This window comes from Podarcis pityusensis (assembly GCF_964106645.2).
Source record: "Podarcis pityusensis genome assembly, chromosome: 3".
NCBI classification, from domain to species: Eukaryota; Metazoa; Chordata; class Lepidosauria; order Squamata; family Lacertidae; genus Podarcis; species Podarcis pityusensis.
Genome location: NC_138026.1, coordinates 75,803,041 through 75,830,408, shown reverse-complemented (window position 1 = coordinate 75,830,408; position 27,368 = coordinate 75,803,041). Strand labels below are relative to the sequence as shown.

The 27,368-nt window shown below is 45.1% G+C and overlaps 1 long non-coding RNA gene across 2 annotated transcripts; it reads left to right on the top strand.

The window, feature by feature from the left end:
- The first annotated feature begins 652 nt into the window (after window positions 1-652).
- LOC308472719 lies at window positions 653-26,936 on the top strand. Of its 2 annotated transcripts, none has more exons than XR_013983667.1 (4): window positions 653-846; window positions 12,053-12,152; window positions 15,063-15,134; window positions 26,524-26,936. It is a non-coding gene; the product is annotated as an uncharacterized lncRNA (long non-coding RNA). The 2 variants fall into 2 exon arrangements; XR_013983668.1 differs by lacking the exon at window positions 653-846 and adding an exon at window positions 2,486-3,883.
- The last annotated feature ends 432 nt before the right edge of the window (window positions 26,937-27,368 follow it).

Here is a 27,368-nt window from a genome sequence, read left to right as displayed (position 1 = left end):
ACACAATGGAGACGTAAAAGATTTTGATTATCATAAAAGATGCAGGAGGAAATGATTAACAATAGGACCCACAAAGGGGAGGAGGGAAGTCCAAGATATTCCTTGGAATCTTGTTTTTATTTTGTTTGTTTAATATGTGACTGTAAAATTTTAATCTGAATTTTAAAAATAAAAATAAATAAAGAGTTTTTTAAATCACCCCACCCTCCACAACACAGACAACCTCGGAAGGTGGTGATTCTCCTTCATTGGAAGTTTCTAAGCATATGTCGGATGTCCATCTGTCAGGAAGTCTTTAGCTGTGTTTCCCGCATTGCAGGTGGTTGGACTAGATGACCCTTGGGGTCCCTTCCAGCTCTACAATTCTGCGATTCTGTGAGTCACACCACAGAGACAAAAATTTCTAGATCAAGGTATGCAGGCTGTAACCAACTACCAAAGCTGCTGAACAACTTTAATAATAATAATAATAATAATAATAATAATAATAATAATAATAATTTGATACCCCGCCCATCCAGCTGGGTTTCCCCAGCCACTCTGGGCAGCTTCCAATAAAATATTAAAAATACAATAAAACATCAAACATTAAAAACTTTCCTATGCCATCTTCACCTGAGGAAAATGAATAGCTGTTCCACTGTTTTGTTTTGTGTTTTTAAAAAAGTCAGATCTTCCAAGATGTGTTGCATGGAGAGAGGAGAGAAACTGGACAAGGGAGTTTCTCTCTTGTTTCTCTCATGAAGCTAACACGGCTAAAACTGGATAAACAAAGCCTTGCTCATTCATAGTCAATGCCGGGTCTGGAAGAAGTCTGAGAAATTGTTCTGCTAGAAAGATGAGCAGGTGTGCTTAATTGTTGAGTGGGGGGGCAGGAGGGGGCCATTATTTGTCTTTTTAGTTGCCTAATATCTTTAGCATAAGTCTGGAAGAAAACATTGTCCTGGAATGGGAAAAGACTGAGTTCTGTGGAAAGGAATCTGATGAAGAAAACCTCAAACAGAGGTCCACCTGCAGCCTCAGCAGATCTCTGGAGGAAAGCGCTTGAAAACTCTTCCTGGATGCCCCATCTCAGGGTTTAACAAGGGAATTCAAAATCCTATTAGTTTCATTCCTAATTATGTTACAACAGCGCAGCGTGGAAGAAAATCTCGCTATTGGCAATTTGCTGTGGTAAGCTGAAAACTGAGTTGCCCAGAATTGCCACATTTAAACTGTAATGTGCAGCTTCAGAAAACACTGCTCCTGCCTCCGCTCCTCACCCCACAGCTGCCAAATTCCACAGAGCGCCTCATCTCATTCAAACCCCTTTACAACAAATCTGTATCATTTCTATTTAAGAAATGAAAGGTAAAACTTCAGCTGCATCTTTGAAACCTTAGAATAGCACTGTTTTCTCATTTTTAAGTGAGCAGCAGTAATGGGGAGGGGGTGCTGATCTGGACTGAGGCTGCAGCATGAGGAGAGTTAACCATTTATGTTGTGCTATTTTCATACTGAAAAAACTCCCCCCCCCCCCACTATTTGCAACTTTGGAGACAAACAAGTGCATGAGATGATTGGGGGGAAGCATAACTCCTCCTCCTCCCTCTACATCACGATCCTGTTCAAAACGAGGAGCCATGTAGGCAATAGCCGGGGGGGGGGGGGAATAAGAAAAACTTAGGAATCATGGTTTCAAATACATAGTTAAAGTGAAATCTATTCTGATCCTAACAGCCCATTGAGACATTCACAACCAATAGGAATTAAAGAACCTTTTAATGAGGGTGAAGGAGGAGAGCGCAAAATATGATCTGAAGCTCAACATCAAAAAAACTAAGATCATGGCCACTGGGCCCATCACCTCCTGGCAAATAGAAGGGGAAGAAATGGAGGCAGTGAGAGATTTTACTTTCTTGGGCTCCATGATCACTGCAGATGGTGACAGCAGTCACGAAATTAAAAGGCACCTGCTTCTTGGGAGAAAAGTAATGACAAACCTAGACAGCATCTTAAAAAGCAGAGATATTGCCAACAAAGGTCTGTATAGTTAAAGTTATGGTTTTCCCAGTAGTGATGTATGGAAGTGAGAGCTGGACCGTAAAGAAGGCTGATCACCGAAGAATTGATGCTTTTGGATTATGGTGCTGGAGGAGACTCTTGAGAGTCCCGTGGACTGCAAGAAGATCAAACCTATCCATTCTTAAGGAAATCAGCCCTGAGTGCTCACTGGAAGGACAGATCCTGAAGCTGAGGCTCCAATACTTTGGCCACCTCATGAGAAGAGAAGACTCCCTGGAAAAGACCCTGATGTTGGGAAAGATGGAGGGCACAAGGAGAAGGGGACGACAGAGGACGAGATGGTTGGACGGTGTTCTCGAAGCTACAAACATGAATCTGACCAAACTGCGGGAGGCAGTGGAAGACAGGAGTGCCTGGCGTGCTCTGGTCCATGGGGTCACAAAGAGTTGGACACAACTATACGACTAAACAACAACAACATCTTTCTTGCATCTAACTCCTCGCTTCTGCTTTAATGTCAGAAGTATTGATGTCACTGGAATGAAGGCTTCTTACTCTAATTTGCCCATCATAAAAATGGGAAACAAGCAACTTGGCCAAAACAATCCAGCAAGGAAGTGTCATTTAAGCCTAGTTTCCCTACATCCAAGTCCATCACATTGAATCCTGTGTGGGACTGATACTAATGCAGCACAGAAACCGTTGCAAACCTACAGCAATGCTAGAAGCTGGAACTTGGATTGAAAGTCTCCTGTTGGCAGCATTTGTCAGCCTGATGTTTACAAAACTCCAGATGTTTTGCTTGATGGGGAGGAGTCTAAAACATCTGGAGGGCACCGGGTTGGCAAAAGCTGCAGATGTGTGCAGGGAGAGAATAGCTGCTTCCTCTCATTAGGAAATAATTTTTAAGAGGTCTTCTTTTTAGGAGGGGGGGGAGTGAAAGCAAATAAAGGGTCAGAGGGAGTAAGTGAGCAGCTGGCAGAAGGACAGAGGAGTGTGACGGGAGCATCAGGCAGTGAGTAGATGAAAAAGAAGAAGAGGGCAATGGCAGGTGCGCTTAACAGCCGGTGGTTCAGATGCCTGCATTAAAGTAAGTCGCATTCTCTTCATATGTCACACATTTGGTATTGTTACGAGCAGCAGGGAAGCTGCTTCAAAAGAACTTCTCCCCCCCCTTCCCTCCACCCACTTTGCTTGCCACTTTATTTCTCTTCCTCCCTACAGACGACAAAGGTCACAGTCAGAGAGTTCTGCCTTTGCTAATAAGTTTCTGAAATGCAGTTCACTTCCCAACCTGACTTCCCCGCACAGACGTCTGCAAAGGACAGAACTATTAGCTTGTCTACAGATGGGATTTGGAGAAATGGCTGTGATGTCAGACGCAGCTCTGATATTCAATGGATTGATCGAGGTGCAGTAGATTCAAGGGCAAGCTGACATATCCTCCAGTCCTGACAGGTTTCTAAGCGGGAAAGGAAAAGTAGAAGAGGTTGTAAGAGAAGCCTGGGTACATCCTCTGGATGTTACAGGATGGCTGTTTGCTGCTTTCGGCAGGCTGCCATTCATTACTAGCTACAGGCTATAGCACCAGGAGGCCAGTGCTGCAAATATAGCTTTATTAAAAATGCACCACCATAAATGACAGGCTATGAATAAATGCTTGTCACCTGGGAAATGTGCCATGGAATAATAAGCTGAATGTTTGTGCATTAGTTTTGTTTGGAGGCAGCGGTTCAGACTCTCTTCTAGCACTCATCTGGGCAGAGATGGCGTCAGAACTTGGCATCCTTAGGCAGTTATCCTGGTCCAAGCAGAGCTCACTGCTGAAGTCTCTTCTTGTGTACACTGTGTACACCACCTTGAGCTCCTTGAAGGAAAGGTGGGGTCTAAATGCAATAAATAAAATTTTTCAGGTAGTGGGATGGTGATTTCCTACTGGATGTGTGGTATTTAAGAAGTGGGGGGGGGCAACTTAGAATAGAAAATAAAGAAAGTGTGGGAATGAACACAAATACACTGAAGCTGACAAAACAGAGAATCCTGCAGAACCCAAATATAGTAGTGCTTGTGGATGCTAATTACATTTGTCTCTAACACATCTGTTCAAGAGCTATGTTGTGGAGGCATTGTGATAATTAGGAATTTTACATAAAAATCAAACCAAAGTGTCAATGAGAATGAATTGTGTGTATACATGTCTCCCACTCACCACCCTATAGCCTAAACTGCAGGAGCTATGACAACAATATAGCTCCTTTAAACACAGAAGCTTAGATCTGTAAAGCTCGAACTAGCGGAACATTTAAAAAGAGCAAAGACACTTAGATGGCAAGCCTCTGCCCATTTACCTGGGAATAAGTCTTAATGAACTGAGCCTCATGGGATGCAGTGGTGCTTAGTCCTGAGTAGGAGTTGGGGAGAAATTCGATTCAGTTTGCTTTTAAAGGCAATTGTATTACATTTGCACTTTCTAAAACAATGGGATTGGTGTTGATTCTAGTTGGCGCTGACCCGTGACAGGGCCTTTTCAGTGGTGGCTCATGCACTGGCTGGCCTAGTGAAGAGCAAATCTGGAGTTGATGGGCCATCTAAGGAATCCTGCGGCCTGGGGAGAAAGATGTTGCCATGGTGTTGGATGGGGGTGTGTGTTTGAAGTGATAGGAAAAGAAAATCTCGAGCAAGGGTTTCTGGGAAGAAGGGGAAGAAGGAAGACTGTGATCCATCTTGAGCAGACTGGCTGGGAAAGATGGTTTGAACTCCGTGGCTGCACTGCTGTAGGGGACAAGCGCCTCTTGAAATGACCATGCTGTAAGATCTGGACTTGCTCCACACAGACTGAAGGTGTAAATAGGTGAATAAACCATATTTCTTAAAGCTACAACAGTCTCCGCCATGTCTCAATTGTCCAAAGGACCACAGACCCTAGGTATGTGCCTGGAACCTCATGGACTCTTGCAACAGCTCAGCAGAGAGAGGGGGAGGCACCCAACTTTTGTAATAATATATTTCACAAAGCAATTATTATGTTCTTCATGACCACCAGACAGATCCTCACATTTACCCTTTGTGATGCTTTCTGCACATTTACTTGAATTCCGCACTGCTCCAAACCACACTTTCATCCAGTACATTTGTTGTTGTTTTCTTCGGGACGGCACATCAAACCTGGAGTTGGTGCGGCCTGCAAATCGCTTGTGGCGAAACCTGATCAACTCCACTGGAGCTGCTGGAGGCGCCTGGCCGGCATGGAGACTGTGCTGCTTGCCGTATCCATGGATCAGTGATAATACTGATCGACAGGGATGCCTGAGCTTCGAGCCAAGTTGCTGTGTTTTAAAGGCTTGGGGGCTTACTGCCATCTGTAGAAAATCAGCCCATATAGGTATTATATTGCCGTAGGTCCTTCCCCTGCCTGACTTGCTTCCACGGTTACCAGGCAGGCTCTGCTCTTCCATCAATTGTTGCTGTTTTGTACAACAGCAGTTGAAAAGCAGTGATACCCGCAGGGCACAGCCCCATCAGACTTCTCCCTTGGAATCCCCCTGTGTTCCAGCCAGCCCTGTTTGAACCTCCTCAGGCAACACAGCTTCAAACAGCTTCCCTCGAGAAATCAGCGCTGCCGTTTAGTAGCAGGCCCTGTTCCGACTCCCTCTTTCTTTGGAGTGTTTATTTCTACAGCCGAGTGGCACTGCTGCCCGTCGACAACAAGAGGCTGTAATGGGTATCCTGAGAGCTATTGAACTAGATGTCGTTTCAGGATGCAATGACAATAACCACTTGAGGATGACTACAAATGGTCTCATTATGCATTTGCACATGGCTTTGAACCCTGGAATCCGTGTGCAGGATTCTGCGGCAACGCGAATGCTTCCGGACTTTCCTTCTGGGAAAGGCAGGAGTATTTTTTTTCTGAGGGCAGCCTCCAAGCAATGTCCTCATTTTGTAGAATAAAGCTCTGCTTGCTGCTGCCAGGGCTCCCTGAGAATGCGTGTGCCACCTACGGTCTTTATTTCATCAAATTTGTACACTACTTGACTGAAAGTAAGGAAAAATAAAAGTGGTTTACAAAAAGAATAACATCATCAGTAAAAACAGTTAAGAACAGCTCTTTAAAACACACCAAAAAGAACGACAATGAATGAGAAGCTAAAAACAGATGAAGACGCATGTCAACATTTCACCTATCTGGATAGGCTGACCTAAATGAAAATGCTTTTTAGAGCACAGGGTAGGCACCTTCCTGATGTCAATAGGCAGGGAGTTCCAAAGTTTGGGTGCTGCCGCATTAAAAGATCCATTTCTTTCAAATGCAGAACAAGGTGTTTTTGTGGCACCTCTAAGAGTGCCAGTTCTATGGATTGAAGCAGTCAATTGGGTTAAGGCGATCTCACAGGTCCCCAAGTTGTTAAGGGCTTTATATACTAATAGTAAGTAACACCTTGAATTTGGCCTGGTAGCAAATCAGCAACCGGCGCAGATCTCTGAGCAGAGGTGTTATATGCTGACAGTGTCTCAGTCCTGCTGGCAATAATGTTGCAACATTCTGTGCTAACTGCAGCTTTTGGATCAAGCACGGCAGAAGCCCCACACAGAGCACACTGCACTAATCCAGCCTTGAAGTAACCAGTGCATGAATTACTGTGGCAAGGCTCTGAGTATGCTTGTTTGTTTGTTTATTTAATTCATTATTATATATTTATTTATCACCTTGCCTTTTTCCCTGGCAGGACTCAAGCAGGCATACATATGGAAATGAGAAGCACTGAAAACAATCATTATAAAGCAATTAAATGTTGTTAGAAGTAATACTCTATGCGTATATAAAAGTAAAGTTATACAAATAATTACAATAAAACATCGTGGCAGCAGCCTTTTCGGTCCAAGCAGTCAGCCCCCAAAAGCGACTTTCCTCAGGGATCGCCTTGTGTCTCTGATCCCTAAAGCCCACACTCCTGTACCACCGAGGCCCCTTCCATGCCCATCTGCGCACCATATGGGAGCATACCGGGGGCAGCTAAAAAAGAAACAGAGCAGACTTGAGTTTGCCTGGAAACTTTCAGCTTTATTGTTTCTTCAGGCTGTTCTCCATTTTACCTTTCCATCTCTTGTCAACTCAAATAAATCCCTTATGTCTGAAGCCCTTAGAAAGTGGGGAGGGGGAGCTTTTTGGGGGGGGAAGGCAAGAAATGTACTGAAACTGTGGTTGTTTTAAAACATTCAGCTACCATTAGTCAGTCATGTACACAGAGTAATAATCTTGCTAAGATAAACTGCTGTCAGCATCATTGTGCTGTTTCACAAATTGCTCTCACCGTTTTCCCAAGAAGCCTGACTAAAAATAGCCAGTGACAGTGATAAACGAGGCTGAGTGGAAACGCTGTTACCAGCGTGGCTCCCCTCGTGCTAGGAATCGCTACCAGGAATTCAAAATACTGTACAACTTTATGAAATGCTTGCAAAAGTCGTCCCGAGAAAGGATATTAGCAGAGAAGGCTGTGCCATTTGTCTTTGGTAGGGGATAACCAGTTCTTTTTTTCTGAGGGGATGCAGGGGTACGCATACCCCTAAGCATTTTGCGAATCTAAGCTTGGCCTCATTGAGGGGCAGTATTTCAATATGAGCAGGAAAATAAGAGTACGCCTAAAAAAAATTTTTTTTAGAAAAAAAAAAGGACTGGGGATAACCAACATTAAAAAGGCCCTCAGCACACTCTTTATAACCAAAATGAAACACCAGTGCCTTGGCCATGTTCTCCCGCTGCGGATTAGGGGGTTTCTCCTAGAATCATAGAATCATAGAGTTGGAAGAGACCACAAGGGCCATCGAGTCCAACCCCCTGCCAAGCAGGAAACACCATCAGAGCACTCCTGACATATGGTTGTCAAGCCTCTGCTTAAAGACTTCCAAAGAAGGAGACTCCACCACACTCCTTGGCAGCAAATTCCACTGTCGAACAGCTCTTACTGTCAGGAAGTTCTTCCTAATGTTTAGGTGGAATCTTCTTTCTTGTAGTTTGGATCCATTGCTCCCTGTCCACTTCTCTGGAGCAGCAGAAAACAACCTTTCTCCCTCCTCTAGGTGACATCCTTTTATATATTTGAACATGGCTATCATATCACCCCTTAACCTCCTCTTCTCCAGGCTAAACATGCCCAGCTCCCTTAGCCGTTCCTCATAAGGCATCGTTTCCAGGCCTTTGACCATTTTGGTTGCCCTCCTCTGGACACGTTCCAGTTTGTCAGTGTCCTTCTTGAACTGTGGTGCCCAGAACTGGACACAGTACTCCAGGTGAGGTCTGACCAGAGCAGAATACAGTGGCACTATTACTTCCCTTGATCTAGATGCTATACTCCTATTGATGAGGCCCAGAATTGCATTGGCTTTTTTAGCTGCCGCGTCACACTGTTGGCTCATGTCAAGTTTGTGGTCATCCAAGACTCCTAGATCCTTTTCACATGTACTGCTCTCAAGCCAGGTGTCACCCATCTTGTATTTGTGCCTCTCATTTTTTTTGCCCAAGTGCAATACTTTACATTTCTCCCTGTTAAAATTCATCTTGTTTGTTTTGGCCCAGTTCTCTAATCTGTCAAGGTCGTTTTGAAGTGTGATCCTGTCCTCTGGGGTGTTAGCCACCCCTCCCAGTTTGGTGTCATCTGCAAATTTGATCAGGATGCCCTTGAGTCCATCATCCAAGTCATTGATAAAGATGTTGAATAAGACCGGGCCCAAGACAGAAGAACAGTCCAAGAACTCCAAGAACAGTCTCCAGCCTGCATATGCATCACATTCATTCGCTCCTTCTGGACAACAATATGCACAAATGCAAAAAGAAGTATCCAGTGACTTCCTTTGTTGAGACTAATATTCTAGGTAGAATGAACCGCAACCATTTCATTGTGCTGCTCCTCTAGAGAATCCAGTGATTCACCCAGCAATTCAAGGGGTTTCATTTCACAACCTCTCACATGGTGATGGATGAACCTCTCAGTTTCTCATTTTTCCCCATTTAAGTTCATTCACATTTCCCATCAGTCTGTGATTCTTAAAAATAATAATCAATCTTTATGAAAATTCATCAGCTGGGAGAGATCCCACCTGACCTTCTGAGCTTAGGTGGGCTAATCAGGGTGGGACTTTGGTCTTTCAAATTGCAGTGGCACCCTGTGCAAAGAAAAAATTGGGAGACTGTCAGGCTTCGGGGAACCGGATCCCCCTCCCTCACAGCAGGCTGCCAGAAATGGAAAAAAAAGAAGCTCTTACTAAGGTATTTTATTCAATATTCAGAGAGAGACGTAGGATGTCACCTCTTGGATAATGGTGTTGCTCCGAGTAAAGTCCCCACCCCTCCGTCTCTCCTGTTATACATCATCCCTGCATTGGCTGATCTGTGCTTTCTGCCTCTGAGCTTTCTGTTCTCCTACTCTCAATGCCCACAGGGTCCTGGGAAGGGGGGTCTGGAATGCTTTCTAAAGACACCTAGTCTGTCAGCTGTTTCTCTCCTGGTGCTTCTTCTTTCTCCTGCTCCTCTCCCAATATTTCCCAGCTCCCCCCTCCTGCAGCCTCTGAACTATGACCTTCTGCAAACCACTGATCTAAATCTACACTGTCTCCCTCTTCTCGGGGAAGTGCAGGAGAAGGGGGGGGCGATCTCCACCATTCCTCCTCCGATGCCCAGTCCCTGACAGTGACCCTCCTTATCTCTCACCTTCCACTCTTCTCAGGTTGCTACATCATAGTTGCCATGCCCTGCGGCACCCATTAGGCTCAGTGCCCAGTGTGGCAGAACAGGTTACACTGCCCTAAATCCGCCTCTGGACCAATGGTCTGTCTATGCAGGAGTGGGAAGCCACCCCAATATTTGATATTTATTTACTAAATTTCTATAATAGCTTCCAGACAGCAGTGTCACCGGCACAAGGAGACAGCAGAGGCAATGTGAGTGCGTGAGTGAAGCCCATCTGACACTCCCAAAGGTGCATCTGCATGAACCTGACTCCATTGCTGTCTCATCCCTCCCTTCCTGGCAAGTAGCAGCAGCAGCGGTGGTCGTGCCAGGAGACTTTTGCTCCATCTCTGCCCCACTGAGCAAGCCACTCCTGTGTCTCAGTAGAAGTCAGCTTCCTTTGTGCCTGTGACTTTTATGCCTATTAGTAAGGGCACATCTAATTAGCTGCAGATTAAACGGCCCTAGAGTTGAAATCAGCAAAATTGCTGCACAGATAAAGCAGACTATTGCGCCTTTAAGGCCTGGACACTGATGGATTCCCCAACCTCACTCCCAATTTTGTTTCTCTATCAAAAACAAAACCCCTGGGTACTATTCCAGGAAGCTTATTTACTCTTCCTGATTTGATCTGAGAGTTTCTTTATAATAAAGGTAAATCTAAAGAAAATAGTTTCCGGCAGGAAACCTACTTTCTTTCTCCTCCTCCTCCTCCTCCTCCTCCTCCTCTTGGCCTGTGTTTCCCATCACAGCCTACTGAATTTCAGCAGAGGCAAAGAAAGAAGAAGATTAAGATCACCCCATTCATATTCTATTCTTCTTAAATATTTTTGTTGCAGTAGAAAGCCAGAATCCTCTATTCTCTTGTTCAGTGTGTTTAGCCCTCCTGCCTTACAGCCCCCCCCTCCTTTGGGGCTCGATCACTGGTTTCACTTTTAGGTAAAGTCTCTTGACGTAAGTTTTTTTAACTGCTTTTTTTTTACTATATCTATTTTTAATAGATGTATTTTTAAATAGAATAACGTATTTTGAAAATGTTGCAACCTGCCTTGCGACCTCATGGGGAAGGGGCATGTAAGAAATCTAATTAGTAGTAGAAGCAGTAGCCAGACTACTTTTATTGCTGTTTGCCAGCTGCTTTTAATGGGTATGGAAAGTCCTATGAGGAAAGGGTGAGGGAATTTGGTACATTTAGCCTGGAGATGGGAAGGCTTGGGGTGGGGAGACATGAAAATGCTCTTCAAATACCTGAAAGGCCATCACACGGAAGAGGGCCTGATCTGCACTATACATTTAAAGCAACTTCCTATCACAGTCATAGCTTCCCCCAAAGAATCCTGGGAAGTGTAGTTTGTAAAGGGTGCTGAGAGTGGCTGGAAGACCCTTGTTTTCCCTCAGGGAGTTACATTTCCTAGAGTTGCCTGGGAAGAGGAACCACCCTGAATAGGGGTCTCCTAAGAACTACTAGCAATTTTACCGAACTAGTTTACTGATTGTGGGCTCATTCGTTGTACAGTGGTACCTTGGGTTACATACACTTCAGGTTATATATGCTTCAGGTTACAGACTCTGCTAACCCAGAAATAGTACCTAGGGTTAAGAACTTTGCTTCAGGATGAGAACAAAAATAGTGCTCCAGCAGCGCAGCAGCAGGAGGAGGCCCCATTAGCTAAAGTGGTGCCTCAGGTTAAGAACAGTTTCAGGTTAAGAACGGACCTCCGGAATGAATTAAGTACTTAACCTGAGGTACCACTGTACCCTGCCTACACATTTTTTGCATACTTTTTTTCTTGAATTTAAATGCAAAATTCAGAGAAGTGCACATTTCTAAGGATCATGACATTTCAGTTTGCATATAGAAAAATGAACTGATTGAATGTTTTCTCCCTTCCCTGGGGCTTGCTTCTAATTGTAAGTTAGAAGCAAGCCCCAAGTCAAGGCAAAAGTCAAGACAAGACAACAACGTCTGAATGCATGGAGTGTGAAATGTCAAAGGAAAAACACCTTTTTTTTAGTGAACCAACCAGCTTGCTACCATGGCCAAGGGTGTTATAACAGGCAAAAGTCAGATTGTATTTGGAGGCTTGACACATTCAGCAGGCCAGCCAAGCTGCCAAGCTAAACTGTCATTTCTACTGCTTATCTAAGATCAGCTGCAGAGAACTGATGGAGGGGTGTAGTCTTAAAGTAAGGAAGCCAATGGAATGAATGTGAAATGGAGTGTAAGCCTCACTGGGTACTTATGACACACAGACCTGTGTGCAAAGATGTAATTTTAAATATAATCCCTTATTTCCCCCACCCCCTGTCTTATTTCTATTTCAGGAAATTTCATACATTTAGCTCCAGCTTAAGGTGCGGTTGGAAGATAACAAAATTATAATGAAGCATGGCCTGGACTAACAGGCTGAAGCAGCAAATGGAGGTACAGAACCCAACATTGCTTCAAATACACTTCCTATTCTCAACAAAGAACAGTTTTAACAGCTTCCCATTAAAGCACTAAGAAACCCAGCAACCAAAAGAAATTTAAAATAGTGTTTGTGTATCATCTATATGAAATTTAAAATATTGTTTGTGTATCATCAGCATCTTAAAAAGTAGAGACATCATCTTGCCAACAAGGGTCCGAATAGTAAAAAACTATGGTTTTCCCGGTAGTGATGTATGGAAGTGAGAGCTGGACTATAAAGAAGGCTGATCGCCAAAGAATTGATGCTTTTGAATTATGGTGTTGGAGGAGACTCTTGAGAGTCCCATGGACTGCAAGAAGATCAAACCTCTCCATTCTTCAGGAAATCAGCCCTGAGTGTTCACTGGAAGGACAGATCGTGAAGCTGAGGCTCCAATACTTTGGCCACCTCATGAGAAGAGAAGACTCCCTGGAAAAGACCCTGATGTTAGGGAAGATGGAAGGCACAAGGAGAAGGGGACGACAGAGGACGAGATGGTTGGATAGTGCCAGCATAAGCTACCAGCATGAGTTTGACCAAACTGCGGGAGGCAGTGGAAGACAGAAGTGCCTGGCGTGCTCTGGTCCATGGGGTCATGAACAGTCAGACACGACTAAACGACTAAACAGCAACATCATCTATATCTATCTGTCTATCTATCTATCTATCTATCTATCTACCTATCACCTATCATCTATGTATGTCAGGCCTAGGCTATTAAAAGTATTAACATATTTAATAAAGCTCAGTTACATTGACAAACTCAGTTACATTGTCCTTCAATAAAAGGACATCTTGAATTGGAATCTCTTTGTGCAAAGCACTCTCCTTTCCTAGGACCCAAGGGAGGTGCAAGAGAAGACATGCCCCCTCTTCTCTTTGGCCACCAAACCCTTGTTGTGTGGAGGGCCTTCCAAAATGTTCTCTTTGAAGACCTCTTGCAACTCTTTTTGAGAATGAATGACAGAAATAATGGATCTGGCAGTACCACTGCCCTGCACTTCTTTGGGAGCGATGTCCTTGTCCAAACCTACCTTCCAGTTGCCAATTCGATGTTAATTTCCATGCACCGGGACCAAAGGTTGAAGGAACAGGTGCAGCGGCCAGCTCCTTCCCTGTTATCATCCTGCTGCCATTGATGCTCCCTGTAATCACTTCATTGTGAAGTTGCATTTTCTGTAAAGCCAAACAATGAATAATGGATGCAAAACTAAGTGGCATTGCGAGTTCATTAGTATGCATATTGCTTGGAATTTGTTTCAGTGGGTGCTCCAAAGCCCCTCTCTCCTCTTTTGTGTTCCTGGCTGCCTTTGCTTCAGGCTCTGCTAATGTTCATTCTCTATTCATTGATTCGTGTCTGAAGTTTTACCTGCATTGTAGGTTATTGTTGTTGTTTGTCGAGGTCTGGCTTAATTTCCTATAGAGAACATTTTCTTTTGCCTCTTGGGGGTGTTTTCCCCCCTTTTCTTAATATCCTCTTGGAGCGCATTAAAGCTATCCCGCTGGTGCCGTATAATTTCTTTTTCCAGAAAGAAGAAGAAAAAGAAAGAGCTTACCATGTAGGGCTGAAAACTATTTTTTTTGCTTTCATTTTGTATTTTCAAATAATTCTGCTGGCATCTAGAATATAACACCCTTTTTATTTAGTGCCATGCCTACCTGTGAATTTGTCTGGCCCATAACCATGTGTACACACACACACACACACACACACCCCTTGCGGGTTCTCCCCCAGTCCCTTAGGTACCACTGAGTTCGACATGAATAGTTGAAGTTCAGGGTTTTATTCCTTTTGGAAGAAGAGGAGGAAGTTATCTTTCATGGCCAGCCATATCTGCTTATGTGGTATGCATATTTAATTTGCCTGCATCACCTTCCTCAGAAGAAAAGCTATTATTCTCCAGCAGATTTATAGCAGACAAAACATTTCTAATACTGGCCCTATTTTTATCTCTTATAATGTCTGTCTTCAATGCATGCACACACACACCTTACTGGTAAAAAGTGTATCATTAGACCTTGCCTCTGGCCATCATTACCGGGGAACAGATGAAATGGGATGGATGTTACAGAAAGTACGGCTGACTACAACTTTTTTTCTCCTCTGCATGCCCTGCTTCCCCCAACCCCAGCACTCTTCCGCTACAGATTACCCTTAGCTGTCATTGAGCTACTAATTGCAAAGGGCTTCTATTATCTGTATTTCAGTCATAACATCAATCTTTTGCAGCTTGCCTTCCATAGAAAGTGGCAGCTCAAGAAGAGCATGGTGTACCAGCCTCTCACATGTCTACATTTTTAGAGTCCTTGCTAATTCGCTGTATTTGGAGATAGATTGTTGTAGTAGCTGTGGTTATTTTAGTTCATTATACAGGATGGAGTTTTTCTTTCCAAGTTCATGGAGGATGATCCATGTCATGTTGGGGGGGGGGGGATGTGTGGTTCCTGCTTCAGGCAGAGATGGGCTAAATACATAAGCTACAATTCAATCATCCAGTGGGTTAGGGGGGTCTGAAGGTCAACTTGATGCCCAAGACCAGATTGCTGTGCAGACCTGTACACACAAATCTTAGACTGCAGCCATGTTGTTTACAAGGACAGCTGGGCAAATGTGTCAATTCCAATTTCTTTCAATTCCTCATTTTCCCGGTCTTAAATTTGGTTCTCCATATTTTCACACTGGTTTGTGATTTATTTATTTATTGAAGTTCAGTGCAAATTTCTCCTTATATATACATTTTTGTATACATTTTTTCCTAGCGTACTCATTTTTGAAAAGCAATTTCACCTGACATAATGAATTTTTTAAATGTTATTTTGACTAATCTATGCATTCACAGGCACACTTTACCCTAGTGGATGCATTTTTATTTTTTTTACAGATTCCTTGGCTATAAAACTTCATTGCAAAATTCAGATTTCAAAGGATGGCTGTGTTTCAGATCGCATATTAGGTAAATTCACCTTTAAATGCAAACTGGATTGACTGCCTCTCCCATCCCTAGTTACAAATCAATCAGCCAGGTATCCAGAAGTCAACATGCCCAGAGTCTGGTTGCCATCTACATCTGCATGCACAGATCCTAGACTCCAGCTACCTGCCACTGGATGAACCCCAACTGTTCCCCAGGAACTTCCTATGCATACCAAGAGGTATTCTGCTGCCCATTTAACAGGGAACGTTACCACTCCAAGGCCCTTAAAGCATCTATAGAAGTGCCTGGGGAGGCAGGCAAAAGTAGCATACTGGTTTAAAACAAAGTTGAATTGAAAACTAAATAGAGCACAGATATGGGCTACAGTGACCCAGTCCACCTTGGGCTGCATCTTAACCTGACAAGCGAGGCTGCAGATTATCTAGATGAAAATGTGTGTGATCCACCCACAGTTCTACAGTTGCACACCCTCTAATTGTTCATTTTGGGCACCTTCTTGTTAGGACCAGAGCCTATTTGAGCTCTGCATGTTCATTAGGACAGCCCAGCCGAATAATGTGAAAATGCTTCTTCTGAACTGTGCCTAATACTGTCGTAAACACTGCCAAGCTGTTCTAAGTGATTTTCCAGTTAAGTTACTCCCTTCCCTTCCCCAGTAACAAACATACACACATGCACAAGCACCAAATTATCCCTCAGCCTCTCAATCTGTTTGATTGTTTTCTTTGTTCGGGGGAAGCATTTAAGAAAATAAATGTCGACATTGAGCTCCTGCTGCAATTAAAGTGCTGGAACTTGGCTCCTGCGAGCTCCGCTCTATTATGAAGCCTTGTCCATTGATTCTTAAATTGTACACTAATGAACCCATCAATTCATCACAGCATTTCTATTACCCGACTGCTGTTGTGGGATCCAGCGCGGCTGTGTCTGGAGGGATCGGGAGAGTCTGTTGCTGCTGGTCCTACCAGTGAAGCCATCAATGTCTCCATATTGTTCAGAATCATGACTCCAGGGCATAATATGCACCTTCACTGCATTTGGGGATCGGATTGGGGGGGGGCAGAGATCTCCTTCATTGGCTCATCATGGTCAAAACCAGGGGTCCTATTTATTAAAAATGATTAAATTCTATAGAAATTTTTACTTTTAATTCATGTGTATTATTCAAGGCATCTTACAATACTTAAACTGCAATATCAAAATAAAACAGCAATATTGAATTGAACATAGCAGAGGCAGGTGTAGCAAATGAAATGTAGCCTTCAGATAAGTTATTATCATTCTAGCAAGGCAAAAGCATGGTGGAATTAAGCTTAAAGTGTTCAGTAGGCAACCAGTGTGGGGGCCACCTAAGTTTAATGGTTCTATAGTATTGGTGCTGCCACTAAAAAGGCCCGATCTCTTATCTCAGTCAACTATACTTCCACTGTAGGTAGGACAAAGAATCACTTGATTTTATGAGTAGATAGCCTTGAACCAACCTAGAAAGATAAAAATGATTAGTGTTTTACTTTAACGCTGTAGATGTGCAAAACACACCTAAGGCTAACTGCCACTAGACTTACTATTTATTATTCATAAGATAAGATAAGACCCCGCCAAGGGACACGGGTGGCGCTGTGGGTTAAACCACAGAGCCTAGGACTTGCCAATCAGAAGGTCGTGGTTTGAATCCCGACGACGGGGTGAGCTCCCGTTGCTTGGTCCCTGCTCCTGCCAACCTAGCAATTTGAAAGCACGTCAAAGTGCAAGTAGATAAATATATACCGCTCCGGTGGGAATGTAAACGGCGTTTCTGTGTGCTGCTCTGGTTCACCAGTTATGCTTGCCACGTGACCCGGAAGCTGTACGCCGGCTCCCTCGGCCAATACAACGAGATGAACACCACAACCCCAGAGTCGGTAACGACTGGACCTAATGGTCAGGGGTCCCTTTACCTTCAAGACCCCCGCAAAGCTGCAATCTCCTCTACAATCTGTAGGGCTTTCTTCTGGTTTTTAAAAAATGGTTAGAATCAGTGCTTTTAAAAAAATGTTTAGGGGTACTTCCATTTTGACTCAAGAAAATCACCATTTTATAGTTCAAATCGGGAAAAATAAATACTGCCCCTCAATGAGGCTAAACTTTCATCAGTAAAATACCACACATCCACATTCCACACTCCTTCACACATTAAACGCTTGCTTCCATCTTAGACTTAGGGGACACTGTGACAGTAAATAAAGCCACCATCGGGGGTAGCAACAGAACTGACGATTCACCATGCTAGAGAAGAAACTAAACATTTTGTAAAAATTTAGTTTCTTCTCCCAATAGATTCACAAAAAGTTTAGGGGTATGCGTACCCCTGCGTCTCTCCAGAAAAAACGCACTGTGTCAGGGAACTGCCATCGGAAGGAAGGGAGGTGAAAGGGCTCACACAGGTTGGGAGAGACTCAGCAGCTGAAGAGGGAACCAGTAGGGGGAGAGGAGGTGAGCTGAGGGAAAGTGAGCTGGAGGGATGGCTCAGAGACACTTCCAGCGAAAACAGTGGGGAGGTTTCAGGACCTCCTGTAGGGACACCCACTCCTCGCCGGAAACTGTCACGCAGAGAGTCCAGAAGACGTGTTTCCGTTAAGGAGCTTTTATGTTGGAAGCGATTCCGAAAGCAACCACTGTCGGAATCTGCTAGTGACTAGAGGAGCCATGTCTGAGGGGCTCTGTCACAGACAGAGGTTTGTGGACTTGAACAAACTCTGAGGGGATACGATTTTACGCACAAGCAGCTCATCATCCCATCACAGCATTCCGACAGTCTTTGAAAGCAGCTTGTGCAGGAGAAGGCATCATGAGCAACCCAGCCGGAACCGGAGAAGCAGGAGCTGGAGCGGGTCCAAGCCTGGAAGAAAGGTACCGGGTGTTGGAGGTCCAGCTAGCGCTGCAGACGGCGAGGCTTGAGGAGAGGAGGGCTCAGGATGCAGACAAAAAGGGGAAAGCCACCCAGCTCGCCAGAAAGGTACCAGGATTGGTGCAGAAGTTTGGGGGGGGAGCCCAAAGACTATCATGCCTTTCGGACAGAGATGCAATATGCCCTCAATCTGCAGTTTGATGAATTCCCTGACGAGGAATCACGAGTGGCTTTCGTGATTGGGCATCTTGAAAAGGGGGCGAGAGACTGGGTTAGACCCCTGATGGCAGCGAATAGTGACGTCCTAAAGGACACGATGAAGTTCTTTCGCGCCATGGATCTGATGTTTTCCAGCGATATTGAACAGGGAGTGGTGTGCAGACAGTTAATGGCTTGCAAACAGGGGAGCCGATCTGTCCGTGAGTACTGGACTGAGTTCACCATGCTGGTTCACAGATTGGGGTGGGACTTATCAGCGGAACCCATTCAAATGCTATTTGAAGAAGGGCTTTCTTCGGCTGTGAAAGACGAACTTTCCCGGGGCCCCAGGGCGGATTCTATGGACCAGCTGACCAAATCTGCGCTGACCATAGGAGCGCGCCAGGAGGCGAGAGCATTGGAGAGGCGGGAAGGGAAAGGGGAACGTTGGAAGGAGTTCCGCATTCCAGACATTCCAGAGCCAACTTTCCCGCCGGCAAAGCCGATGGAAATCGGAACAGCGCACGCGCGTGCAGTTTCAAAGCCCAGTGAGGGGGGAAAGAAGGAGGGAAAAGGCGCCCGGAAATGCTATCTCTGCCAACAGCCAAGTCACTTTGCCAGAGTCTGCCCCCAGAGGAAGGAATGGCAAGGGATGGTGGGAGCTGTGGAGGGAAGAGAGGAAGAAATACCGGAGCAAGTAAAAGCCAACGCCTGGCTGCCACCGTCGGGGCACAGCAGCCAGGCCAAAGAGCAGTGAAAGTGCCCACGCCAGAACCTCCTAAACCCGCCCTAGTGATAGAAGTGGCGCTAGAGCTGCCAAACGGACACCCTCTAAAGATAAAGGCGCTGTTGGACTCAGGCAGCTCCTGCAATTTCATGAGCAAAGAGTTTGCAGCTGAACACCAGATACAGACGATCCCTTTAAGCAACCCCCTGCAGGTGACCACGATCGATGGCAGGGAGCTGTTGGGAGGAGAAGTCAGCTTGCAGACCGTCCCAATGATAATGAAGGTGGCAAGGCACACCGAACTGATAGCGTTTAATGTGGCCACCTTGGGAGGAGCTCCTATTATATTGGGGATGAGCTGGCTAGCGTTACATGATCCGCTGGTGGGCTGGCATCAGAGAGTGGTTTCTTTTGGTTCAGCACATTGCTTAGAACATTGCAAAGAGGGAAAGGGTTTGGCAGGGGCCCAAGCCACCCTAGCAGGGACTGAAGTAACGGAGAACGTGAAGGTACCACGACAATACGCAGATCTCCGCGACGTCTTCAGCGAAAGGGAAGCTGACCAACTACCCCCGCATAGACCCTTTGACTGTCAAATCAATTTACTCCCTGGGGCACAGCTCCCTGTAGGCAAGCTGTACGCCATGTCAGACAGAGAGATGCAGGAGCTAAGGGAGTTCATTGACAAGAACCTGAAGAGAGGGTTCATCAGAGAGTCCAGGGCGGTGGGGGGCAGCCCAGTGTTTTTTGTGGATAAAAAAAACACGGACAAGCCGAGGCTGGTGTGTGACTTCAGGGCCTTGAACGCAGTGTCAGAACCAGTGGCCTTCCCTATGCCCAGGATTGACAACATTTTGACAAGGGTGCGGAAGGGAAAGATTTTCACAAAGCTGGACCTAAGGGGGGCGTACAACCTGATACGAATAAGGAAGGGGGATGAATGGAAAACCACCATGTTCACCCCTTTAGGGGCATTTGAATATCTCGTTATGCCCTTCGGCCTACAAGGAGGCTCCGCGTGCTTTCAATCGTTTATGAACCACGTCCTGGGGCCTTTGCTTTACAAGAATTGTGTGGCCTTCTTAGACGACGTGTTGGTGTATTCTGAGAATGAGGAGCAGCATGTGAGAGACGTCAGAGAAGTATTGAGCAGGCTGCAAGCCAACCAGCTGTGGGTGAAACTGGAGAAGTGTCAGTTTCATACCAAGGAGGTGGAATTCCTGGGGTATCGCCTGTCAGACAAGGGATTGGCCATGGATCCCGGCAAGGTCCAGGCGGTGCTGGAATGGAAAACACCCAAAACAAGGAAGGATGTGCAGAGGTTCCTAGGATTTGGGAACTTCTATCGTAAGTTCATCCGAAACTTTGCCCACCTGACGGCGCCCATTACGGACTGTCTCAGCAGTAAGAAGAAGTTCGTTTGGACTGAGGAGGCGGAGCGAGCATTTGAGGAACTAAAAAGGGCCTTCGCCTCGGAACAACAACTCCTGCATGTGGATTTACAAAAACCGATGAGAGTGGAAACTGACGCATCAGACAGAGCGATTGGGGCGGTGCTTCTGCAGCCAGGGAAGGAGGAGTCAGAGTGGAGACCGTGTGCCTTTTTTTCGCGAAAGCTGAACAATTCCGAGAGGAACTACACGGTGTATGACCGAGAACTACTAGCCATTCATGAGGCGTTCCGGAGATGGAGGCACCTGCTAATTGGCGCACAACATAAGGTGCAAGTGTGCACTGACCACAAGAACCTAGAGTATTGGAGGACGGCACGAGTGCTCAACCAACGGCAAGTGAGATGGGCCCAGGAGTTCTCCAAATTTAACTTTGAGATTTGTTACGTGCCAGGCCCAGAGAACATTAGGGCGGACGCTCTCTCACGCAAACCTGAATATTTGGAGGGGGAGGGAGCACCCGAAGAGAGACATGTCATTCCAGAGGACCGCTGGGTGTGTGGGGCGGCATTGGTGGGACAAAGAGAACTGGTAGAGGAAACAGAGAATGATGAATACGCCCAGAATAAGCTCAGAGGTCTTAGGGGTGAGGGAGAGGAACCAGGGGGTTTCGAGGAAAGAAATGGAGCTTTGTATTACAAAGGGGCACTGTATATCCCTGAAGGAGACTTAAGGGGGAGGGTACTCAAGCAGTTGCACGACAGCCCCACGGCGGGGCATTTTGGACAACACAAAACCATGTGGTTGGTCACCAGGGAATTTTGGTGGCCTAAGGTGAGGGAAGATGTACGGGAGTATGTAAGAGGGTGCGAGCAATGCCAGCGAGCCAAAGGGGAGAGGCGGGCGCCGGCGGGGCTATTAGAACCCTTACCAACCCCAGAACGACCTTGGGAGGCAGTGTCGATAGATTTTATGACTGATCTGCCGAAGTCCAAGGGGAAAACAGCCATCATGGTGGTGGTAGACCTACTAACAAAGATGTGCCACTTTGTAGCCTGCTCGCATGCAGTCACGGCGGAAGAGACAGCGAAGTTATTTGTAGAACACATTTTTAGGTTGCACGGGGTGCCATTGAGGGTGGTCTCAGACCGAGGAAAACAATTTACTTCCAGGTTCTGGAGGAAGCTCATGAGCTTACTGCAGGTGGAGGTCAACTTTTCGACTGCCCGGCACCCTGAAACCAACGGGCAGGCGGAAAGAGCAAACGGTGTCCTCCAGCAATACCTGAGGTGTTATGTCAATGACAGAGAGAATGACTGGGTAGAAAAGTTGGCGCTGGCGGAATTTGCCTACAACAATGCCGAGAATGTGTCCACAGGGATGAGCCCCTTCTTGGCTAATTATGGGTGTCATCCCAGGGCTTTCCCAGGGGGAGAAGGGGAGAGATGGAGCGTCCCGGCAGCCGAGCATTTTGTAGAAGAAATGGAAGCAATCCATCGTCAGCTCCAACTCAACTTAGAAAGGGCGAAGGAAGAATACAAGAGGCAGGCAGACAAGAACCGAAGGGAAGGTGAAACCATAAGGGTGGGAGATAGGGTGTGGCTGTCAACCCAAGGGTTGCCGTTCAAAGGAGGTTGTAAGAAATTAAGACCCAGGAGATTGGGTCCCTTTGAGGTCATTCAACAGGTCAACCCAGTGGCTTTCAGGCTCCGGTTACCCAACCACATGAAACTGCACCCAGTATTTCACAGGTCGTTACTGTCACCGTATGAGGGGGGACGAGAAGGGATGGCCACTCGGGGACCGGTCATAGAAGAAAGAGAATGCAGCAGCCATGTGGCAGAAATCCTCAACGCCAGGTGGAAGGGGCATCAGGTGGAGTATTTGGTAGCGTGGGAAGGAGAACCGGAGTCAGAAAACACTTGGGTAATGGCAGAAGATATCAAAGACGAGGTATTGATAGAAACGTTCCATCAAAGGTTCCCAAGGAAACCTCAGCCTGTGGAGAGGTTCCGGAGGGAATACTTTGGGACCACCGATGAGGAGGAGGAGTTGGAAGGATTCCCGGACTCGGAAGGGGAAGGGGAGATGGACTCTGAGGAGGAGGAGTACTTCGAGACCAGGAACCGCAACAGGTGGAGAGAAGTGTTCGAGACATCGGAAGATGAAGGAAGTTCATTCCGGGGTTTTGCCTCCTCACCGCCCGTAGAGGAGGGGGCGAGAGGGGGTGAAGGGGGCCCTGGAGGGGAGGTGGATGTCAGGGAACTGCCATCGGAAGGAAGGGAGGTGAAAGGGCTCACACAGGTTGGGAGAGACTCAGCAGCTGAAGAGGGAACCAGTAGGGGGAGAGGAGGTGAGCTGAGGGAAAGTGAGCTGGAGGGATGGCTCAGAGACACTTCCAGCGAAAACAGTGGGGAGGTTTCAGGACCTCCTGCAGGGACACCCACTCCTCGCCGGAAACTGTCACGCAGAGAGTCCAGAAGACGTGTTTCCGTTAAGGAGCTTTTATGTTGGAAGCGATTCCGAAAGCAACCACTGTCGGAATCTGCTAGTGACTAGAGGAGCCATGTCTGAGGGGCTCCGTCACAGACAGAGGTTTGTGGACTTGAACAAACTCTGAGGGGATACGATTTTACGCACAAGCAGCTCATCATCCCATCACACACTGGTTAGAATCATTAAGTTTATTGGGGTGTATATAAAAAATCAGGCCTGACTGAACACTTAAAGGATCTGAAAGGACTTTGTGTTTCCCATGAAACTAAGAGCACTGCTCAGGCATTCCTAGTAAGGAGGAAGCCCCTTGTTCCAGGAAAATATTGTGCAACTTCCCATTGCTGATATCACTGAATCTGCCTTGGTCCCTGATCAGTTGCTTTCGTAACTCATGACGCTGTTCCCTTACAGTGAGGGTGAAAGGACTTAAATAATAAAATAATAAAAAGGCTGTCATTGGCAGCAGCTTCTCTGGATACTTTAAGCAGTTTTAATAGCACAGGAGATTAAGGAATATATTATGCTCTCTTACGCTGTGTCATAACGTTGGTCCATCAAGTCCAGGGGTTATCTGCTGTGACTGGCAGTGGTCTTTGGAGTCTCAGGCAGATGTTTTTCCTCTAGCTCTGATATTTGGGGGCCTTTTAGCAGGGTATACACGGCATGCAGGTTACCACAAAGCTATGATACAAATAACAAATATTTCCTACCTCCATCACTTCCCATGGTTCCCATGGTTCACGTCGGCTAACAATTTCAGGTATCATGATGGACATGCTGGGCAACCTGACTCTACTATCCAAGATTTTATTAAGCAATAAGGCAGATAGTCCAAAATGTAGTGTAAAAGGTAAAGGTAAAGGGACCCCTGACCATTAGGTCCAGTCATGACTGACTCTGGGGTTGCGGTGCTCATCTCGCTTTATTGGCCAAGGGAGCCGGCGTACAGCTTCCGGGTCATGTGGCCAGCATGACTAAGCCGCTTCTGGCGAACCAGAGCAGCGCACGGAAATGCTGTTTACCTTCCCGCCGGAGCAGTACCTATTTATCTACTTGCACTTTGACGTGCTTTCAAACTGCTAGGTTGGCAGGAGCAGGGACCGAGCAACGGAAGCTCACCCCGTCGCGGGGATTCGAACCGCCAACCTTCTGATCGGCAAGTCCTAGGCTCTGTGGTTGTAGTCTAGTGTAAAAGCAGCTGGCATTTTTACCTTCTGTGAAAGAGCATGGTATCTAGATGCTGCTGGGTTTCAATTTGCAACAGTCCAAGTCAGCATTTATTTATTAAATTTCTACACCACCCTTCACCGGAAGATCACAGGGTAGTTCACAACATCGAAACACAAAATGGGAACACAAAATACATGCTAAAACTAAACCAAATACAATCTAATAACCCCCTCCCCCAAACACATTTAAAAAGCCATAGAATGTTGAATTGTCATGGGTGATAAGGTACATCACCTTGACTAACGTTTCATCTTGGGTAGGAGAAGGCAGTCTGAATGCCCCTCTAGGCTCTGGACAAACAGTGATTAAAAACTGTGAAAATGAAATATATATTTTGGAACACACATATGCACTTATTTGATTCCATTTATGAATCACTTCCAATAAGATAATCTCAAAGAGGTGTTTCACAGTAAAACAAAAAACACACATCAACAATTAAAAACAATTCCATATGTAAACACAATTCCATATGTAGAAGTCATTCAGTATATACAAACAATCAGAAACAATGCTGTATATAAAAATGACGTTTTATGTAAAAACATAGAAGGATACAGCTCAATATCTAAATGCTTTATGCGAATTTTGCTCATTAAAAATAAGTGTGTTACCAAGGTGATTGGAAGAATACCGTTTTAACTCTGTGTGAGGCAGTTCCTTCTGTTTAATGGCTGTAGGCTGGAAGTTTTATGACTGGTAGTTTACGTCAAAAAAAAAAAAAAAAAGGGAAGAATATCAGTCGAGAGGTGATTTAGAGGTTATGATATGCCTGGCCCAAGACTGAATGACCTTGTTGTAACCTTTATCATTCTGTGAGTCTTTAAACTGCTGTGATGTGTATAAAATGACACCTTAGCTTAATAGCAGTTTTCTGTGGATGACAGCACACCCTTCCCCCCGTCTGTCACACAATGCACTTGTTCACTGGCTGCAGGAATAGCGTAACATGGCACAGTGTCTGGTTGCTTAATCAGGGATGTTTCCTTTGGATTGAGTAACTGACTGAATAGACACCCAGTGGGGTGGAAAGGCAGCTACTTTGTGCAATAGGATCTTGCATTATGACTATATGAGACTCACACAGCGAGCAATTCTTGCAGGGAGGGGGGTGATGTGTACGAGAACATCATGTTAAAGAGGAATTCAAGAGCTGTTAGTATCTTTGATCCCCACGTCCACTCTCATTTTCTCAAGCATGCCAAAAAGCCTCCTCCTAACTCAGAAGGTTTACACTGAGATGAATTACTACTGTTCCTTTGCTGCTGTTGCATCCTCCCCATGCTACAGCATGATCAACCCCAGTCATCAATGCAATAGGAAGTAGATTGAATTTCATCCATACCTTGGCACACAACACAAAATTCGGTGCCAGCAATAATGGGGCTGATGTTGCATTTAGAGTATCTGCATATAATGCATAAGACTTTAACTCTGTGCTGAATTGCTCCAGCCAGTGATTTCAATCTGCATGCATTGACAGTCGTCCTGTCATAAACGTGGGCAGGGAGTGTGCCACCATGTGCGCCCAGATTACTCCCTCCCCCCAGTGTTTTAAAAAATGGGGGGTCGAGGGAAGCAGACACAGAGAGATGCAGGCAGAACAAAAAGGCTGGAATCGATCTCCAGCTTCTGTGTTATTATTTTTTTAAAAAAAGATCCTCGTGAAAATTTATCAACATTTTCGTACAAATTTCTCCTAGTATACACTTTTGCTTAATGAACACATTTTTGCAAAGCAATGTTTCCTGATAAAATGCATTTGTGTGTGTTATTTTCTCTAATATACATGCTTTCCTGCACACCTTACCCTAGTACGGTATGTGCATTTCTGTACACATTACATTGCAAAATTTCAGGAACTTTGAATTAAGAACAACTCTGCGTTGGTTCACATATTGTTTCAGAAAGTGTGAGCTAGGTAACTTTGAATTTGAACTGGATCATGTTTCTTCCTCATCTCTACCACTAAGCTGCACAATTCAACCTAAAAGCAGTGCATGGATCAGAAGGAGGAGAAGGAATAAGAAGTCACTTAGAATGCTACTACATCCTACAAAAACAATTTTCTATCCCTTTGACAAGTGAGTCATCATAACAGTTTCTGCCACAATTAGATTATTTTGCACATATATACATTTGTAGTCACAACATGGAGAAGATCTATATGTTCCCCAATGACAGGAATGGGTTGATCCTTGATCATCAGAAATTCAGCCCAGGATTTGGCAAATTTGATAAACCTATAGACTTACGCTGAACTGTTCATAAGCTTGGGATTTGCATGATTTTGTTAAGGCCAAAATCCTTAATACAATGAATGCCTAGCTTAATCCCTCCTACCCAAACCTCAGTGGCGTACCAGCTGATTTTCTTGGTAAAAGTGCATATTTGCTCATTTTAAAAAAGAATACTAAAGATTTAATTTTATAATGTGACCAAAAAAATTGCTACTGAATACAGCCTCTGTTCCAGTAGGAGCTCAAGCTAGTACAAGTCAATCAAAAGGACTTACTGAATGCTGTTCAAGGACAGACTGAAAATTAAGTCACGTTTCCATTATTTGAGGTGCATCAAGCTGTGAAAATTGACAGAGAAAGGAGAGATTATATGCTGAACACTGGGAAAAAAGATTTTCTTACTACAACATTGTTATCCATATGGTAATTGAGTATCCACGCGTAAGCAAATAAAAGATTTCTGAATTAAAAGTCCCTGCTGAACTTTTATGTCCATTGAAAAGGCTTAAATTCTTTGCTGAAAATGAAGGAGTTTAGAAAAGCAATGGCTGGAGGTGAAAATATGCCTGAGGGAGTAACCTTAGATAGATAAAGCTGGCTGTTTTTCTTCATACTATACTTATTTTTTATTGGAAATTTATAAAGGAAGAAGAAGAAGAAAATGGCACAGCACAAAAGGGGGAGAGAAAAAAACAAAATTAAAACTGATCTTTAAATATAAAAGTGAGAACATCAAATTAAAGAAGGAGAGAGAAATGTGTATTGACTAAATACCTTAAACTAGGAGTTTAAGGAGTTCATGTTTTGTACTAGTGAACCTCCCCAGTTTCAGAAAGGAATTCTGAGCCTCCTTGAGACTGATTTGTGCTTCACCAAAGCAGCTGGTCTGATAATGTTCACTCTTGCTTTAAAGGCTGGGGAGGGGGCAGGAATGGGAAAAAGAGAGGAGAAGCAACATAGGCCCAGGGTAGGCTTTGAGGAGCCAGGGAGAAGGACACAATAACAAGAAGTCAAAAATAGAAAATAATTTGGCTAGTGCAGTGCTAGAGTTTTACATGCAGAAGATCCCAGTTTCAGTCCCCA